The sequence below is a fragment of the Microcebus murinus genome, unplaced genomic scaffold (genome assembly GCF_040939455.1).
Source record: "Microcebus murinus isolate Inina unplaced genomic scaffold, M.murinus_Inina_mat1.0 scaf031_hap2_Mmur4.0, whole genome shotgun sequence".
Lineage (NCBI taxonomy): Eukaryota > Metazoa > Chordata > Mammalia > Primates > Cheirogaleidae > Microcebus > Microcebus murinus.
Window position 1 is genome coordinate 63,004 of NW_027438977.1, and position 17,650 is coordinate 80,653.

General features: G+C 64.0%; 4 non-coding genes and 1 pseudogene across 4 annotated transcripts; all 5 read right to left on the reverse strand.

The window, feature by feature from the left end:
• Positions 1–37: 37 nt before the first annotated feature.
• On the reverse strand, positions 38–181 carry LOC142868421 (uncharacterized; annotated as a pseudogene).
• Positions 182–3,723: 3,542 nt separating this feature from the next.
• On the reverse strand, positions 3,724–3,842 carry LOC142868433 (5S ribosomal RNA). Its single transcript, XR_012917435.1, has one exon. It is a non-coding gene; the product is annotated as a 5S ribosomal RNA (ribosomal RNA).
• A 3,544-nt stretch (positions 3,843–7,386) lies between these two features.
• LOC142868434 (5S ribosomal RNA) lies at positions 7,387–7,505 on the reverse strand. The gene has a single exon (XR_012917436.1). It is a non-coding gene; the product is annotated as a 5S ribosomal RNA (ribosomal RNA).
• Positions 7,506–11,034: 3,529 nt separating this feature from the next.
• Positions 11,035–11,153, reverse strand: LOC142868435 (5S ribosomal RNA). Its single transcript, XR_012917437.1, has one exon. It is a non-coding gene; the product is annotated as a 5S ribosomal RNA (ribosomal RNA).
• Positions 11,154–14,687: 3,534 nt separating this feature from the next.
• LOC142868436 (5S ribosomal RNA) lies at positions 14,688–14,806 on the reverse strand. Its single transcript, XR_012917438.1, has one exon. It is a non-coding gene; the product is annotated as a 5S ribosomal RNA (ribosomal RNA).
• Between the last annotated feature and the right edge of the window lie 2,844 nt (positions 14,807–17,650).

A 17,650-nucleotide genomic window follows, 5' to 3' on the forward strand; every position in this document is an offset into this window, starting at 1 on the left:
CAGAACAGGAGGCAAAACAAAAAAAAAAAAAAGAAGAAGCCGACGGCACCCGGTATTCCCAGGCGGTCTCCCATCCAAGTACTAACCAGGCCCGACCCTGCTTAGCTTCCCAGACCCCGACCCTGCTTAGCTTCCCAGACCAGACGAGGTCGGGCGCGTTCAGGGTGGTGTGGCCCTAGACGGCGGAGGGCGCCCCTGCCCCGCTCAAGAAGCCGAGCCTCTCTGCACTTCCCCGCCGCCTCCTCCCGCCCCAGGCCCCGCACCGGCGCTGACCCGCGCCGGGCCGGGCCTGTTGAGTTCACCGGCCGGGTCCGGCGGGCTCCGAGGGACGGGGGTGACAGGCGGGGCGGGGCGGGGCGGGCAGGGAGCGGTGGGCCGGGGTGGGGGGCTGTCTCTCTATACACACACAAACACACACACACACACACTCACACTCACTCACTCACACTCACACAAGATGCGCCTCCACGGCTGGACTCGCCAAGGTGGAGACCTTCCAGCCCCCTTCCTCTCCTCGCCTGGCCTCCTTCCCCTACCCGCCCCCCACCCCCAGCTCGTGGCCGCCCCCGCCGCCGCCGCCGCCGCCGCCGCAGCCGCCGCCGATTGCGCACGCGCGGATCGCCCGCCCTTTGACCCCAGGCAGGGGCCGCCCTCCCCGACAACCCCTTTCAGCTGGGCCCCCCACCCTGTGGGTGGGCTGCCGCCTATTCCCCCGGGCCCGGGCTGGGGCACAGCGCATGGGGGAGGGGAGCGAGTGTATGGGGCGTCTCTCTCCCTCTCTAGGGATGTGTCCCATGGGTGGGGTGGCGTGGTTTGTGGGGCGCTGAAGAAATCAGTCCCCTCCATCTCCTACCTCTGGAAAACGCCCAAGCCCTTGGAGAACTGCCGGCAACGCGACCGGGGGGGGGGGGGGGGGGCCGGGACCCTCCTCTGCGTCCTCCTGTGGCCCAGTCCAAGGGGCCTGGGCCTGGCCGGGGCTGCATTGGACCCCGACCACCCTGGCGTGTGGACTCGCTAAAAATCGGCGATTAGATATTGGATTCCAGCTTCATTGAGGTCATTTCACTAATGAGTGCACCGGAAAGAGTTTCCTAATCCATCTGTGAGGGTGGCAACTGAAAGAGAATTTGAAAGCTGACAGAATAGGCGAGGAAAGGCATAGGAGATTTCCACACCCAGTAAGGAAGCCTTTCCCGAAATGGAAGAAAGAAACGAGCAAACAGAAACACCGGTAGCCCGCCAGGATCAGAGTCTGCCCCCGAGAGAAAGTACCCTGACCAGGTTCACCCGTGGGTGGGTGGCGAGCTAGCGGCATTCAGAAGAGCGAGGCCCGCAGTCTGTGCAGAAGACACCTGCACTCGGGTGTGTGTGGCGGCACGATTCACAAGCAGCTCCAGATGTTAAGCCAAGGAGAAGCCAGGGAGTTCCCAACGCCCCAGGTGTCCTCAGCCCACGACTGGCTGCTGGGGGAATGCGAAGCCCGGCTCCTTGTCTCAGAGCGGGACAACCAGGAGGTGTGACGTACACCCCGGGGTTCCCAGGAGGATCAGGCTGAAGCTGGGACTTGGCCTGAAAGTGTCCCCTCGCATGGCCACCCCCTTCCCCTTCCTGCTCCTCTACTCCTGGTGCCCCTCCATCCAGGGGCCAGACCTTAAAGAGTCACCCGCAAGAGAATCCTGGTCCCAAAGGAGCCTTCTGGGGGACCCGTGCTGAGAGAGGTTGTGGGCATGGCCCGCTGGGGCTCTGCCCGACCCAGGGCTGAGAGATGCAACCTCCCAGCTCTGGGTCCCTGCAGGGGAAGCGTTGGCAAGCACAGGGCCAGTCCTCCAAAGGCCCAGGTGCAGGGAGCCCAGGCCAAGCAGCCTGTGGAAGAAGCCACCCCGGGAAGACGACTGCAGGCCACGGCCCTTCCCACCTCCTCCTCCTCCTCCTCCTGCTCCTCCACCCCCCCGACCTCCCACCCCCCACCCCCGACATGGCGCAGGGCTCAGAGACACCTCAGACACTTGCTACCCAAAGTGCAAAGGGCATCAGTTGCTCCTCCAAACCCCCCCCCCCTGCCCAGCAGACCGCGTTGTCCAGCCAGCCCCCGGGCCTCCCTGGGGTGCCCAGCACAAAAGTGCAGACAACCACCGGACCCTCAATCTCAGTTTTCGGATGTTTTTGCCACTCTAAGGACCCGCAGGCCAGCTGGGCCTTCTGGCAGGACAGAGAGCCCCGGAATCCGACGTGGAGAGCTGGGTGTACGTCCCCACGAGGAGGCGGTCCCCACCTCCGCGGCTCTCCCCTTGCGGGGGGGGGGGGAAAGCAGCCACGGGGCCTCAGAGAAGACACCAGGCTGGGCGCCCGCCCCACAGTGGGGGCACGTCCCCCGCAGGCCACTTAGCGACGGCCGCCGGCCGGCGGACGGTTGGGTGGCGCGAGACGCTGCGGCCGCCCTGCTACCGGGTTCCTGGGAGGGCGTCCTGGAACCAGCGTCCACACCAAGCCCTTGGAAGGCCCAGGCGACGGAGGAGCCCCGTCAGGCAGGGGCCGAGGACGGTGACGGCCCGGGCGGGGAGGAGCGTGTCAGGCAGGGGCAGAGGACGGTGACAGGCCGGGCGGGAAGGAGTCAGTCAGGCAGGGGCCGAGGAGGAGACGGGCTGGGTAAGGGTTAGGGTTAGAGTCAGGGCACAAGTCACAATCGCAAAGACCTGGAAGCGACCCGAGTGCCCATCGACCCACGAGTGCGTAAATGAAATGTGGCGCGTGGACACCACGGAGTGCTATTCAGCTAGGAGGAGCAGCGGTGAGAGGGCACCTCTCGTGGTTCTCCTGGCCAGAGCTGGAACCCGTTCCAGTAAGCCAGGTAGCCCAAGAATGGACACACGAGCACCACGTGCTCGCGCTCACCAGCAAATGGGTACGAACCGATGGACACCTAAGTGGACACAGAGGAATCACCTTCATCGGGTGGGTGTCGGGCGGGTGGGGGGAGGGGATGGGCATACACCTCCATTAGGAATGGGGTGGGTGCGCACCGACTGGGGGATGGGCGCACTTGAGGCTCTGACCCGAGGGGGGAGGCAGGGAGAGGGCAACGTACCCGACCCTAACATTGGTACCCCCACAATACGCTGGAACGACATCAGAGGTAAATGAATAAGAACACAGGGGGGAGGGGGGCACGGGCAACACATGTCACCTTAATACTTGGACTCCCATCATCTGCTTGAAAAGAGAGAGAAAAGAAAATGCAATCATAGAGATAAGAGACACTTTTTAAAGATAATGAATCCGAAGAGAAAAGTAAAAGGAGGCCTGTGGAGCAGGTCTGGGTGTGACTCCGGATCCCCCAACATCAGGTGCCACCACCAAAGATTCCTACGTGTAGCCCATAGAACCCCAAAAGCAACGGGACGAGTTCTGGTCACATACTCCCTCCAAATGACATCCTGGCCTTCTTCTGGAACTCCCTCCCCTCTCAGACTCTCAAGGTTTCCTCCAGCGTGTCGGTTCCCACAGAGCAGACCTTTGGTCTGAGACCTGACAGTCCAGAAGCCACGCATGCTGCCGCGTGACGGCGGTGTCGCGGCTTGGGACAAGAGGAGGCCCCACGGTGCGGGCTGGGGCGCCAGGCACCGCGGCGGGCGCTGAGGGTGGGGGTGACCCCCACCCCGGGCCGCCGCCTCGCTCCCAGAGAGGGGACGAACAGGAGGCAAAACAAAAAAAAAAAAAAGAAGAAGCCGACGGCACCCGGTATTCCCAGGCGGTCTCCCATCCAAGTACTAACCAGGCCCGACCCTGCTTAGCTTCCCAGACCAGACGAGGTCGGGCGCGTTCAGGGTGGTGTGGCCCTAGACGGCGGAGGGCGCCCCTGCCCCGCTCAAGAAGCCGAGCCTCTCTGCACTTCCCCGCCGCCTCCTCCCGCCCCAGGCCCCGCACCGGCGCTGACCCGCGCCGGGCCGGGCCTGTTGAGTTCACCGGCCGGGTCCGGCGGGCTCCGAGGGACGGGGGTGACAGGCGGGGCGGGGCGGGGCGGGCAGGGAGCGGTGGGCCGGGGTGGGGGGCTGTCTCTCTATACACACACAAACACACACACACACACACTCACACTCACTCACTCACACTCACACAAGATGCGCCTCCACGGCTGGACTCGCCAAGGTGGAGACCTTCCAGCCCCCTTCCTCTCCTCGCCTGGCCTCCTTCCCCTACCCGCCCCCCACCCCCAGCTCGTGGCCGCCCCCGCCGCCGCCGCCGCCGCCGCCGCAGCCGCCGCCGATTGCGCACGCGCGGATCGCCCGCCCTTTGACCCCAGGCAGGGGCCGCCCTCCCCGACAACCCCTTTCAGCTGGGCCCCCCACCCTGTGGGTGGGCTGCCGCCTATTCCCCCGGGCCCGGGCTGGGGCACAGCGCATGGGGGAGGGGAGCGAGTGTATGGGGCGTCTCTCTCCCTCTCTAGGGATGTGTCCCATGGGTGGGGTGGCGTGGTTTGTGGGGCGCTGAAGAAATCAGTCCCCTCCATCTCCTACCTCTGGAAAACGCCCAAGCCCTTGGAGAACTGCCGGCAACGCGACCGGGGGGGGGGGGGGGGGGCCGGGACCCTCCTCTGCGTCCTCCTGTGGCCCAGTCCAAGGGGCCTGGGCCTGGCCGGGGCTGCATTGGACCCCGACCACCCTGGCGTGTGGACTCGCTAAAAATCGGCGATTAGATATTGGATTCCAGCTTCATTGAGGTCATTTCACTAATGAGTGCACCGGAAAGAGTTTCCTAATCCATCTGTGAGGGTGGCAACTGAAAGAGAATTTGAAAGCTGACAGAATAGGCGAGGAAAGGCATAGGAGATTTCCACACCCAGTAAGGAAGCCTTTCCCGAAATGGAAGAAAGAAACGAGCAAACAGAAACACCGGTAGCCCGCCAGGATCAGAGTCTGCCCCCGAGAGAAAGTACCCTGACCAGGTTCACCCGTGGGTGGGTGGCGAGCTAGCGGCATTCAGAAGAGCGAGGCCCGCAGTCTGTGCAGAAGACACCTGCACTCGGGTGTGTGTGGCGGCACGATTCACAAGCAGCTCCAGATGTTAAGCCAAGGAGAAGCCAGGGAGTTCCCAACGCCCCAGGTGTCCTCAGCCCACGACTGGCTGCTGGGGGAATGCGAAGCCCGGCTCCTTGTCTCAGAGCGGGACAACCAGGAGGTGTGACGTACACCCCGGGGTTCCCAGGAGGATCAGGCTGAAGCTGGGACTTGGCCTGAAAGTGTCCCCTCGCATGGCCACCCCCTTCCCCTTCCTGCTCCTCTACTCCTGGTGCCCCTCCATCCAGGGGCCAGACCTTAAAGAGTCACCCGCAAGAGAATCCTGGTCCCAAAGGAGCCTTCTGGGGGACCCGTGCTGAGAGAGGTTGTGGGCATGGCCCGCTGGGGCTCTGCCCGACCCAGGGCTGAGAGATGCAACCTCCCAGCTCTGGGTCCCTGCAGGGGAAGCGTTGGCAAGCACAGGGCCAGTCCTCCAAAGGCCCAGGTGCAGGGAGCCCAGGCCAAGCAGCCTGTGGAAGAAGCCACCCCGGGAAGACGACTGCAGGCCACGGCCCTTCCCACCTCCTCCTCCTCCTCCTCCTGCTCCTCCACCCCCCCGACCTCCCACCCCCCACCCCCGACATGGCGCAGGGCTCAGAGACACCTCAGACACTTGCTACCCAAAGTGCAAAGGGCATCAGTTGCTCCTCCAAACCCCCCCCCCCTGCCCAGCAGACCGCGTTGTCCAGCCAGCCCCCGGGCCTCCCTGGGGTGCCCAGCACAAAAGTGCAGACAACCACCGGACCCTCAATCTCAGTTTTCGGATGTTTTTGCCACTCTAAGGACCCGCAGGCCAGCTGGGCCTTCTGGCAGGACAGAGAGCCCCGGAATCCGACGTGGAGAGCTGGGTGTACGTCCCCACGAGGAGGCGGTCCCCACCTCCGCGGCTCTCCCCTTGCGGGGGGGGGGGGGAAAGCAGCCACGGGGCCTCAGAGAAGACACCAGGCTGGGCGCCCGCCCCACAGTGGGGGCACGTCCCCCGCAGGCCACTTAGCGACGGCCGCCGGCCGGCGGACGGTTGGGTGGCGCGAGACGCTGCGGCCGCCCTGCTACCGGGTTCCTGGGAGGGCGTCCTGGAACCAGCGTCCACACCAAGCCCTTGGAAGGCCCAGGCGACGGAGGAGCCCCGTCAGGCAGGGGCCGAGGACGGTGACGGCCCGGGCGGGGAGGAGCGTGTCAGGCAGGGGCAGAGGACGGTGACAGGCCGGGCGGGAAGGAGTCAGTCAGGCAGGGGCCGAGGAGGAGACGGGCTGGGTAAGGGTTAGGGTTAGAGTCAGGGCACAAGTCACAATCGCAAAGACCTGGAAGCGACCCGAGTGCCCATCGACCCACGAGTGCGTAAATGAAATGTGGCGCGTGGACACCACGGAGTGCTATTCAGCTAGGAGGAGCAGCGGTGAGAGGGCACCTCTCGTGGTTCTCCTGGCCAGAGCTGGAACCCGTTCCAGTAAGCCAGGTAGCCCAAGAATGGACACACGAGCACCACGTGCTCGCGCTCACCAGCAAATGGGTACGAACCGATGGACACCTAAGTGGACACAGAGGAATCACCTTCATCGGGTGGGTGTCGGGCGGGTGGGGGGAGGGGATGGGCATACACCTCCATTAGGAATGGGGTGGGTGCGCACCGACTGGGGGATGGGCGCACTTGAGGCTCTGACCCGAGGGGGGAGGCAGGGAGAGGGCAACGTACCCGACCCTAACATTGGTACCCCCACAATACGCTGGAACGACATCAGAGGTAAATGAATAAGAACACAGGGGGGAGGGGGGCACGGGCAACACATGTCACCTTAATACTTGGACTCCCATCATCTGCTTGAAAAGAGAGAGAAAAGAAAATGCAATCATAGAGATAAGAGACACTTTTTAAAGATAATGAATCCGAAGAGAAAAGTAAAAGGAGGCCTGTGGAGCAGGTCTGGGTGTGACTCCGGATCCCCCAACATCAGGTGCCACCACCAAAGATTCCTACGTGTAGCCCATAGAACCCCAAAAGCAACGGGACGAGTTCTGGTCACATACTCCCTCCAAATGACATCCTGGCCTTCTTCTGGAACTCCCTCCCCTCTCAGACTCTCAAGGTTTCCTCCAGCGTGTCGGTTCCCACAGAGCAGACCTTTGGTCTGAGACCTGACAGTCCAGAAGCCACGCATGCTGCCGCGTGACGGCGGTGTCGCGGCTTGGGACAAGAGGAGGCCCCACGGTGCGGGCTGGGGCGCCAGGCACCGCGGCGGGCGCTGAGGGTGGGGGTGACCCCCACCCCGGGCCGCCGCCTCGCTCCCAGAGAGGGGACAGAACAGGAGGCAAAACAAAAAAAAAAAAAAGAAGAAGCCGACGGCACCCGGTATTCCCAGGCGGTCTCCCATCCAAGTACTAACCAGGCCCGACCCTGCTTAGCTTCCCAGACCAGACGAGGTCGGGCGCGTTCAGGGTGGTGTGGCCCTAGACGGCGGAGGGCGCCCCTGCCCCGCTCAAGAAGCCGAGCCTCTCTGCACTTCCCCGCCGCCTCCTCCCGCCCCAGGCCCCGCACCGGCGCTGACCCGCGCCGGGCCGGGCCTGTTGAGTTCACCGGCCGGGTCCGGCGGGCTCCGAGGGACGGGGGTGACAGGCGGGGCGGGGCGGGGCGGGCAGGGAGCGGTGGGCCGGGGTGGGGGGCTGTCTCTCTATACACACACAAACACACACACACACACACTCACACTCACTCACTCACACTCACACAAGATGCGCCTCCACGGCTGGACTCGCCAAGGTGGAGACCTTCCAGCCCCCTTCCTCTCCTCGCCTGGCCTCCTTCCCCTACCCGCCCCCCACCCCCAGCTCGTGGCCGCCCCCGCAAACGCCCGCCGCCGCCGATTGCGCACGCGCGGATCGCCCGCCCTTTGACCCCAGGCAGGGGCCGCCCTCCCCGACAACCCCTTTCAGCTGGGCCCCCCACCCTGTGGGTGGGCTGCCGCCTATTCCCCCGGGCCCGGGCTGGGGCACAGCGCATGGGGGAGGGGAGCGAGTGTATGGGGCGTCTCTCTCTCTCTCTAGGGATGTGTCCCATGGGTGGGGTGGCGTGGTTTGTGGGGCGCTGAAGAAATCAGTCCCCTCCATCTCCTACCTCTGGAAAACGCCCAAGCCCTTGGAGAACTGCCGGCAACGCGACCGGGGGGGGGGGGGGGGGGCCGGGACCCTCCTCTGCGTCCTCCTGTGGCCCAGTCCAAGGGGCCTGGGCCTGGCCGGGGCTGCATTGGACCCCGACCACCCTGGCGTGTGGACTCGCTAAAAATCGGCGATTAGATATTGGATTCCAGCTTCATTGAGGTCATTTCACTAATGAGTGCACCGGAAAGAGTTTCCTAATCCATCTGTGAGGGTGGCAACTGAAAGAGAATTTGAAAGCTGACAGAATAGGCGAGGAAAGGCATAGGAGATTTCCACACCCAGTAAGGAAGCCTTTCCCGAAATGGAAGAAAGAAACGAGCAAACAGAAACACCGGTAGCCCGCCAGGATCAGAGTCTGCCCCCGAGAGAAAGTACCCTGACCAGGTTCACCCGTGGGTGGGTGGCGAGCTAGCGGCATTCAGAAGAGCGAGGCCCGCAGTCTGTGCAGAAGACACCTGCACTCGGGTGTGTGTGGCGGCACGATTCACAAGCAGCTCCAGATGTTAAGCCAAGGAGAAGCCAGGGAGTTCCCAACGCCCCAGGTGTCCTCAGCCCACGACTGGCTGCTGGGGGAATGCGAAGCCCGGCTCCTTGTCTCAGAGCGGGACAACCAGGAGGTGTGACGTACACCCCGGGGTTCCCAGGAGGATCAGGCTGAAGCTGGGACTTGGCCTGAAAGTGTCCCCTCGCATGGCCACCCCCTTCCCCTTCCTGCTCCTCTACTCCTGGTGCCCCTCCATCCAGGGGCCAGACCTTAAAGAGTCACCCGCAAGAGAATCCTGGTCCCAAAGGAGCCTTCTGGGGGACCCGTGCTGAGAGAGGTTGTGGGCATGGCCCGCTGGGGCTCTGCCCGACCCAGGGCTGAGAGATGCAACCTCCCAGCTCTGGGTCCCTGCAGGGGAAGCGTTGGCAAGCACAGGGCCAGTCCTCCAAAGGCCCAGGTGCAGGGAGCCCAGGCCAAGCAGCCTGTGGAAGAAGCCACCCCGGGAAGACGACTGCAGGCCACGGCCCTTCCCACCTCCTCCTCCTCCTCCTCCTGCTCCTCCACCCCCCCGACCTCCCACCCCCCACCCCCGACATGGCGCAGGGCTCAGAGACACCTCAGACACTTGCTACCCAAAGTGCAAAGGGCATCAGTTGCTCCTCCAAACCCCCCCCCCCTGCCCAGCAGACCGCGTTGTCCAGCCAGCCCCCGGGCCTCCCTGGGGTGCCCAGCACAAAAGTGCAGACAACCACCGGACCCTCAATCTCAGTTTTCGGATGTTTTTGCCACTCTAAGGACCCGCAGGCCAGCTGGGCCTTCTGGCAGGACAGAGAGCCCCGGAATCCGACGTGGAGAGCTGGGTGTACGTCCCCACGAGGAGGCGGTCCCCACCTCCGCGGCTCTCCCCTTGCGGGGGGGGGGGGAAAGCAGCCACGGGGCCTCAGAGAAGACACCAGGCTGGGCGCCCGCCCCACAGTGGGGGCACGTCCCCCGCAGGCCACTTAGCGACGGCCGCCGGCCGGCGGACGGTTGGGTGGCGCGAGACGCTGCGGCCGCCCTGCTACCGGGTTCCTGGGAGGGCGTCCTGGAACCAGCGTCCACACCAAGCCCTTGGAAGGCCCAGGCGACGGAGGAGCCCCGTCAGGCAGGGGCCGAGGACGGTGACGGCCCGGGCGGGGAGGAGCGTGTCAGGCAGGGGCAGAGGACGGTGACAGGCCGGGCGGGAAGGAGTCAGTCAGGCAGGGGCCGAGGAGGAGACGGGCTGGGTAAGGGTTAGGGTTAGAGTCAGGGCACAAGTCACAATCGCAAAGACCTGGAAGCGACCCGAGTGCCCATCGACCCACGAGTGCGTAAATGAAATGTGGCGCGTGGACACCACGGAGTGCTATTCAGCTAGGAGGAGCAGCGGTGAGAGGGCACCTCTCGTGGTTCTCCTGGCCAGAGCTGGAACCCGTTCCAGTAAGCCAGGTAGCCCAAGAATGGACACACGAGCACCACGTGCTCGCGCTCACCAGCAAATGGGTACGAACCGATGGACACCTAAGTGGACACAGAGGAATCACCTTCATCGGGTGGGTGTCGGGCGGGTGGGGGGAGGGGATGGGCATACACCTCCATTAGGAATGGGGTGGGTGCGCACCGACTGGGGGATGGGCGCACTTGAGGCTCTGACCCGAGGGGGGAGGCAGGGAGAGGGCAACGTACCCGACCCTAACATTGGTACCCCCACAATACGCTGGAACGACATCAGAGGTAAATGAATAAGAACACAGGGGGGAGGGGGGCACGGGCAACACATGTCACCTTAATACTTGGACTCCCATCATCTGCTTGAAAAGAGAGAGAAAAGAAAATGCAATCATAGAGATAAGAGACACTTTTTAAAGATAATGAATCCGAAGAGAAAAGTAAAAGGAGGCCTGTGGAGCAGGTCTGGGTGTGACTCCGGATCCCCCAACATCAGGTGCCACCACCAAAGATTCCTACGTGTAGCCCATAGAACCCCAAAAGCAACGGGACGAGTTCTGGTCACATACTCCCTCCAAATGACATCCTGGCCTTCTTCTGGAACTCCCTCCCCTCTCAGACTCTCAAGGTTTCCTCCAGCGTGTCGGTTCCCACAGAGCAGACCTTTGGTCTGAGACCTGACAGTCCAGAAGCCACGCATGCTGCCGCGTGACGGCGGTGTCGCGGCTTGGGACAAGAGGAGGCCCCACGGTGCGGGCTGGGGCGCCAGGCACCGCGGCGGGCGCTGAGGGTGGGGGTGACCCCCACCCCGGGCCGCCGCCTCGCTCCCAGAGAGGGGACAGAACAGGAGGCAAAACAAAAAAAAAAAAAAGAAGAAGCCGACGGCACCCGGTATTCCCAGGCGGTCTCCCATCCAAGTACTAACCAGGCCCGACCCTGCTTAGCTTCCCAGACCAGACGAGGTCGGGCGCGTTCAGGGTGGTGTGGCCCTAGACGGCGGAGGGCGCCCCTGCCCCGCTCAAGAAGCCGAGCCTCTCTGCACTTCCCCGCCGCCTCCTCCCGCCCCAGGCCCCGCACCGGCGCTGACCCGCGCCGGGCCGGGCCTGTTGAGTTCACCGGCCGGGTCCGGCGGGCTCCGAGGGACGGGGGTGACAGGCGGGGCGGGGCGGGGCGGGCAGGGAGTGGTGGGCCGGGGTGGGGGGCTGTCTCTCTATACACACACAAACACACACACACACACACTCACACTCACTCACTCACACTCACACAAGATGCGCCTCCACGGCTGGACTCGCCAAGGTGGAGACCTTCCAGCCCCCTTCCTCTCCTCGCCTGGCCTCCTTCCCCTACCCGCCCCCCACCCCCAGCTCGTGGCCGCCCCCGCAAACGCCCGCCGCCGCCGATTGCGCACGCGCGGATCGCCCGCCCTTTGACCCCAGGCAGGGGCCGCCCTCCCCGACAACCCCTTTCAGCTGGGCCCCCCACCCTGTGGGTGGGCTGCCGCCTATTCCCCCGGGCCCGGGCTGGGGCACAGCGCATGGGGGAGGGGAGCGAGTGTATGGGGCGTCTCTCTCTCTCTCTAGGGATGTGTCCCATGGGTGGGGTGGCGTGGTTTGTGGGGCGCTGAAGAAATCAGTCCCCTCCATCTCCTACCTCTGGAAAACGCCCAAGCCCTTGGAGAACTGCCGGCAACGCGACCGGGGGGGGGGGGGGGGGGGGGGCCGGGACCCTCCTCTGCGTCCTCCTGTGGCCCAGTCCAAGGGGCCTGGGCCTGGCCGGGGCTGCATTGGACCCCGACCACCCTGGCGTGTGGACTCGCTAAAAATCGGCGATTAGATATTGGATTCCAGCTTCATTGAGGTCATTTCACTAATGAGTGCACCGGAAAGAGTTTCCTAATCCATCTGTGAGGGTGGCAACTGAAAGAGAATTTGAAAGCTGACAGAATAGGCGAGGAAAGGCATAGGAGATTTCCACACCCAGTAAGGAAGCCTTTCCCGAAATGGAAGAAAGAAACGAGCAAACAGAAACACCGGTAGCCCGCCAGGATCAGAGTCTGCCCCCGAGAGAAAGTACCCTGACCAGGTTCACCCGTGGGTGGGTGGCGAGCTAGCGGCATTCAGAAGAGCGAGGCCCGCAGTCTGTGCAGAAGACACCTGCACTCGGGTGTGTGTGGCGGCACGATTCACAAGCAGCTCCAGATGTTAAGCCAAGGAGAAGCCAGGGAGTTCCCAACGCCCCAGGTGTCCTCAGCCCACGACTGGCTGCTGGGGGAATGCGAAGCCCGGCTCCTTGTCTCAGAGCGGGACAACCAGGAGGTGTGACGTACACCCCGGGGTTCCCAGGAGGATCAGGCTGAAGCTGGGACTTGGCCTGAAAGTGTCCCCTCGCATGGCCACCCCCTTCCCCTTCCTGCTCCTCTACTCCTGGTGCCCCTCCATCCAGGGGCCAGACCTTAAAGAGTCACCCGCAAGAGAATCCTGGTCCCAAAGGAGCCTTCTGGGGGACCCGTGCTGAGAGAGGTTGTGGGCATGGCCCGCTGGGGCTCTGCCCGACCCAGGGCTGAGAGATGCAACCTCCCAGCTCTGGGTCCCTGCAGGGGAAGCGTTGGCAAGCACAGGGCCAGTCCTCCAAAGGCCCAGGTGCAGGGAGCCCAGGCCAAGCAGCCTGTGGAAGAAGCCACCCCGGGAAGACGACTGCAGGCCACGGCCCTTCCCACCTCCTCCTCCTCCTCCTCCTGCTCCTCCACCCCCCCGACCTCCCACCCCCCACCCCCGACATGGCGCAGGGCTCAGAGACACCTCAGACACTTGCTACCCAAAGTGCAAAGGGCATCAGTTGCTCCTCCAAACCCCCCCCCCCTGCCCAGCAGACCGCGTTGTCCAGCCAGCCCCCGGGCCTCCCTGGGGTGCCCAGCACAAAAGTGCAGACAACCACCGGACCCTCAATCTCAGTTTTCGGATGTTTTTGCCACTCTAAGGACCCGCAGGCCAGCTGGGCCTTCTGGCAGGACAGAGAGCCCCGGAATCCGACGTGGAGAGCTGGGTGTACGTCCCCACGAGGAGGCGGTCCCCACCTCCGCGGCTCTCCCCTTGCGGGGGGGGGGGGAAAGCAGCCACGGGGCCTCAGAGAAGACACCAGGCTGGGCGCCCGCCCCACAGTGGGGGCACGTCCCCCGCAGGCCACTTAGCGACGGCCGCCGGCCGGCGGACGGTTGGGTGGCGCGAGACGCTGCGGCCGCCCTGCTACCGGGTTCCTGGGAGGGCGTCCTGGAACCAGCGTCCACACCAAGCCCTTGGAAGGCCCAGGCGACGGAGGAGCCCCGTCAGGCAGGGGCCGAGGACGGTGACGGCCCGGGCGGGGAGGAGCGTGTCAGGCAGGGGCAGAGGACGGTGACAGGCCGGGCGGGAAGGAGTCAGTCAGGCAGGGGCCGAGGAGGAGACGGGCTGGGTAAGGGTTAGGGTTAGAGTCAGGGCACAAGTCACAATCGCAAAGACCTGGAAGCGACCCGAGTGCCCATCGACCCACGAGTGCGTAAATGAAATGTGGCGCGTGGACACCACGGAGTGCTATTCAGCTAGGAGGAGCAGCGGTGAGAGGGCACCTCTCGTGGTTCTCCTGGCCAGAGCTGGAACCCGTTCCAGTAAGCCAGGTAGCCCAAGAATGGACACACGAGCACCACGTGCTCGCGCTCACCAGCAAATGGGTACGAACCGATGGACACCTAAGTGGACACAGAGGAATCACCTTCATCGGGTGGGTGTCGGGCGGGTGGGGGGAGGGGATGGGCATACACCTCCATTAGGAATGGGGTGGGTGCGCACCGACTGGGGGATGGGCGCACTTGAGGCTCTGACCCGAGGGGGGAGGCAGGGAGAGGGCAACGTACCCGACCCTAACATTGGTACCCCCACAATACGCTGGAACGACATCAGAGGTAAATGAATAAGAACACAGGGGGGAGGGGGGCACGGGCAACACATGTCACCTTAATACTTGGACTCCCATCATCTGCTTGAAAAGAGAGAGAAAAGAAAATGCAATCATAGAGATAAGAGACACTTTTTAAAGATAATGAATCCGAAGAGAAAAGTAAAAGGAGGCCTGTGGAGCAGGTCTGGGTGTGACTCCGGATCCCCCAACATCAGGTGCCACCACCAAAGATTCCTACGTGTAGCCCATAGAACCCCAAAAGCAACGGGACGAGTTCTGGTCACATACTCCCTCCAAATGACATCCTGGCCTTCTTCTGGAACTCCCTCCCCTCTCAGACTCTCAAGGTTTCCTCCAGCGTGTCGGTTCCCACAGAGCAGACCTTTGGTCTGAGACCTGACAGTCCAGAAGCCACGCATGCTGCCGCGTGACGGCGGTGTCGCGGCTTGGGACAAGAGGAGGCCCCACGGTGCGGGCTGGGGCGCCAGGCACCGCGGCGGGCGCTGAGGGTGGGGGTGACCCCCACCCCGGGCCGCCGCCTCGCTCCCAGAGAGGGGACAGAACAGGAGGCAAAACAAAAAAAAAAAAAAAGAAGAAGCCGACGGCACCCGGTATTCCCAGGCGGTCTCCCATCCAAGTACTAACCAGGCCCGACCCTGCTTAGCTTCCCAGACCAGACGAGGTCGGGCGCGTTCAGGGTGGTGTGGCCCTAGACGGCGGAGGGCGCCCCTGCCCCGCTCAAGAAGCCGAGCCTCTCTGCACTTCCCCGCCGCCTCCTCCCGCCCCAGGCCCCGCACCGGCGCTGACCCGCGCCGGGCCGGGCCTGTTGAGTTCACCGGCCGGGTCCGGCGGGCTCCGAGGGACGGGGGTGACAGGCGGGGCGGGGCGGGGCGGGCAGGGAGCGGTGGGCCGGGGTGGGGGGCTGTCTCTCTATACACACACAAACACACACACACACACACTCACACTCACTCACTCACACTCACACAAGATGCGCCTCCACGGCTGGACTCGCCAAGGTGGAGACCTTCCAGCCCCCTTCCTCTCCTCGCCTGGCCTCCTTCCCCTACCCGCCCCCCACCCCCAGCTCGTGGCCGCCCCGCAAACGCCCGCCGCCGCCGATTGCGCACGCGCGGATCGCCCGCCCTTTGACCCCAGGCAGGGGCCGCCCTCCCCGACAACCCCTTTCAGCTGGGCCCCCCACCCTGTGGGTGGGCTGCCGCCTATTCCCCCGGGCCCGGGCTGGGGCACAGCGCATGGGGGAGGGGAGCGAGTGTATGGGGCCTCTCTCTCTCTCTCTAGGGATGTGTCCCATGGGTGGGGTGGCGTGGTTTGTGGGGCGCTGAAGAAATCAGTCCCCTCCATCTCCTACCTCTGGAAAACGCCCAAGCCCTTGGAGAACTGCCGGCAACGCGACCGGGGGGGGGGGGGGGCCGGGACCCTCCTCTGCGTCCTCCTGTGGCCCAGTCCAAGGGGCCTGGGCCTGGCCGGGGCTGCATTGGACCCCGACCACCCTGGCGTGTGGACTCGCTAAAAATCGGCGATTAGATATTGGATTCCAGCTTCATTGAGGTCATTTCACTAATGAGTGCACCGGAAAGAGTTTCCTAATCCATCTGTGAGGGTGGCAACTGAAAGAGAATTTGAAAGCTGACAGAATAGGCGAGGAAAGGCATAGGAGATTTCCACACCCAGTAAGGAAGCCTTTCCCGAAATGGAAGAAAGAAACGAGCAAACAGAAACACCGGTAGCCCGCCAGGATCAGAGTCTGCCCCCGAGAGAAAGTACCCTGACCAGGTTCACCCGTGGGTGGGTGGCGAGCTAGCGGCATTCAGAAGAGCGAGGCCCGCAGTCTGTGCAGAAGACACCTGCACTCGGGTGTGTGTGGCGGCACGATTCACAAGCAGCTCCAGATGTTAAACCTTCTCACTTCATTTTCTCAACAAGCGAGCGAGGCAGTCATTACTCCTAATGTTTCCACTGAGTAGAGCCTGGGCCCCAAAGAGGGAGTAGAAAAGCTGAGATTTAAACTCTCCCTGCAACTACTCACAACACACCTGCACACGCACAATCCTTTTCTTCTCAGCGAGGAACATTTCTTTAGAAAAACAATACCCTTAAGTAACTTTGATAAGAACAGGCTGTGGAGAGGGAAGATAGGCGTCCCCCAAACACCTGCCCTGAAGGAAGAGACAAGAGCCCGAATCCCTGAGAAAGTGGACCCCTGACCAGCAGAACCCCAGGCTCCGAGTGGGAAGACGGGCAGTGCCTGGGGTTCTGCAGAGAGGGGCGACGAGCGGTGGCCCGGCTGGCGGGGACACGGCAAGCACAGGGCCAGTCCTCCAAAGGCCCAGGTGCAGGGAGCCCAGGCCAAGCAGCCTGTGGAAGAAGCCACCCCGGGAAGACGACTGCAGGCCACGGCCCTTCCCACCTCCTCCTCCTCCTCCTCCTGCTCCTCCACCCCCCCGACCTCCCACCCCCCACCCCCGACATGGCGCAGGGCTCAGAGACACCTCAGACACTTGCTACCCAAAGTGCAAAGGGCATCAGTTGCTCCTCCAAACCCCCCCCCCCTGCCCAGCAGACCGCGTTGTCCAGCCAGCCCCCGGGCCTCCCTGGGGTGCCCAGCACAAAAGTGCAGACAACCACCGGACCCTCAATCTCAGTTTTCGGATGTTTTTGCCACTCTAAGGACCCGCAGGCCAGCTGGGCCTTCTGGCAGGACAGAGAGCCCCGGAATCCGACGTGGAGAGCTGGGTGTACGTCCCCACGAGGAGGCGGTCCCCACCTCCGCGGCTCTCCCCTTGCGGGGGGGGGGGGAAAGCAGCCACGGGGCCTCAGAGAAGACACCAGGCTGGGCGCCCGCCCCACAGTGGGGGCACGTCCCCCGCAGGCCACTTAGCGACGGCCGCCGGCCGGCGGACGGTTGGGTGGCGCGAGACGCTGCGGCCGCCCTGCTACCGGGTTCCTGGGAGGGCGTCCTGGAACCAGCGTCCACACCAAGCCCTTGGAAGGCCCAGGCGACGGAGGAGCCCCGTCAGGCAGGGGCCGAGGACGGTGACGGCCCGGGCGGGGAGGAGCGTGTCAGGCAGGGGCAGAGGACGGTGACAGGCCGGGCGGGAAGGAGTCAGTCAGGCAGGGGCCGAGGAGGAGACGGGCTGGGTAAGGGTTAGGGTTAGAGTCAGGGCACAAGTCACAATCGCAAAGACCTGGAAGCGACCCGAGTGCCCATCGACCCACGAGTGCGTAAATGAAATGTGGCGCGTGGACACCACGGAGTGCTATTCAGCTAGGAGGAGCAGCGGTGAGAGGGCACCTCTCGTGGTTCTCCTGGCCAGAGCTGGAACCCGTTCCAGTAAGCCAGGTAGCCCAAGAATGGACACACGAGCACCACGTGCTCGCGCTCACCAGCAAATGGGTACGAACCGATGGACACCTAAGTGGACACAGAGGAATCACCTTCATCGGGTGGGTGTCGGGCGGGTGGGGGGAGGGGATGGGCATACACCTCCATTAGGAATGGGGTGGGTGCGCACCGACTGGGGGATGGGCGCACTTG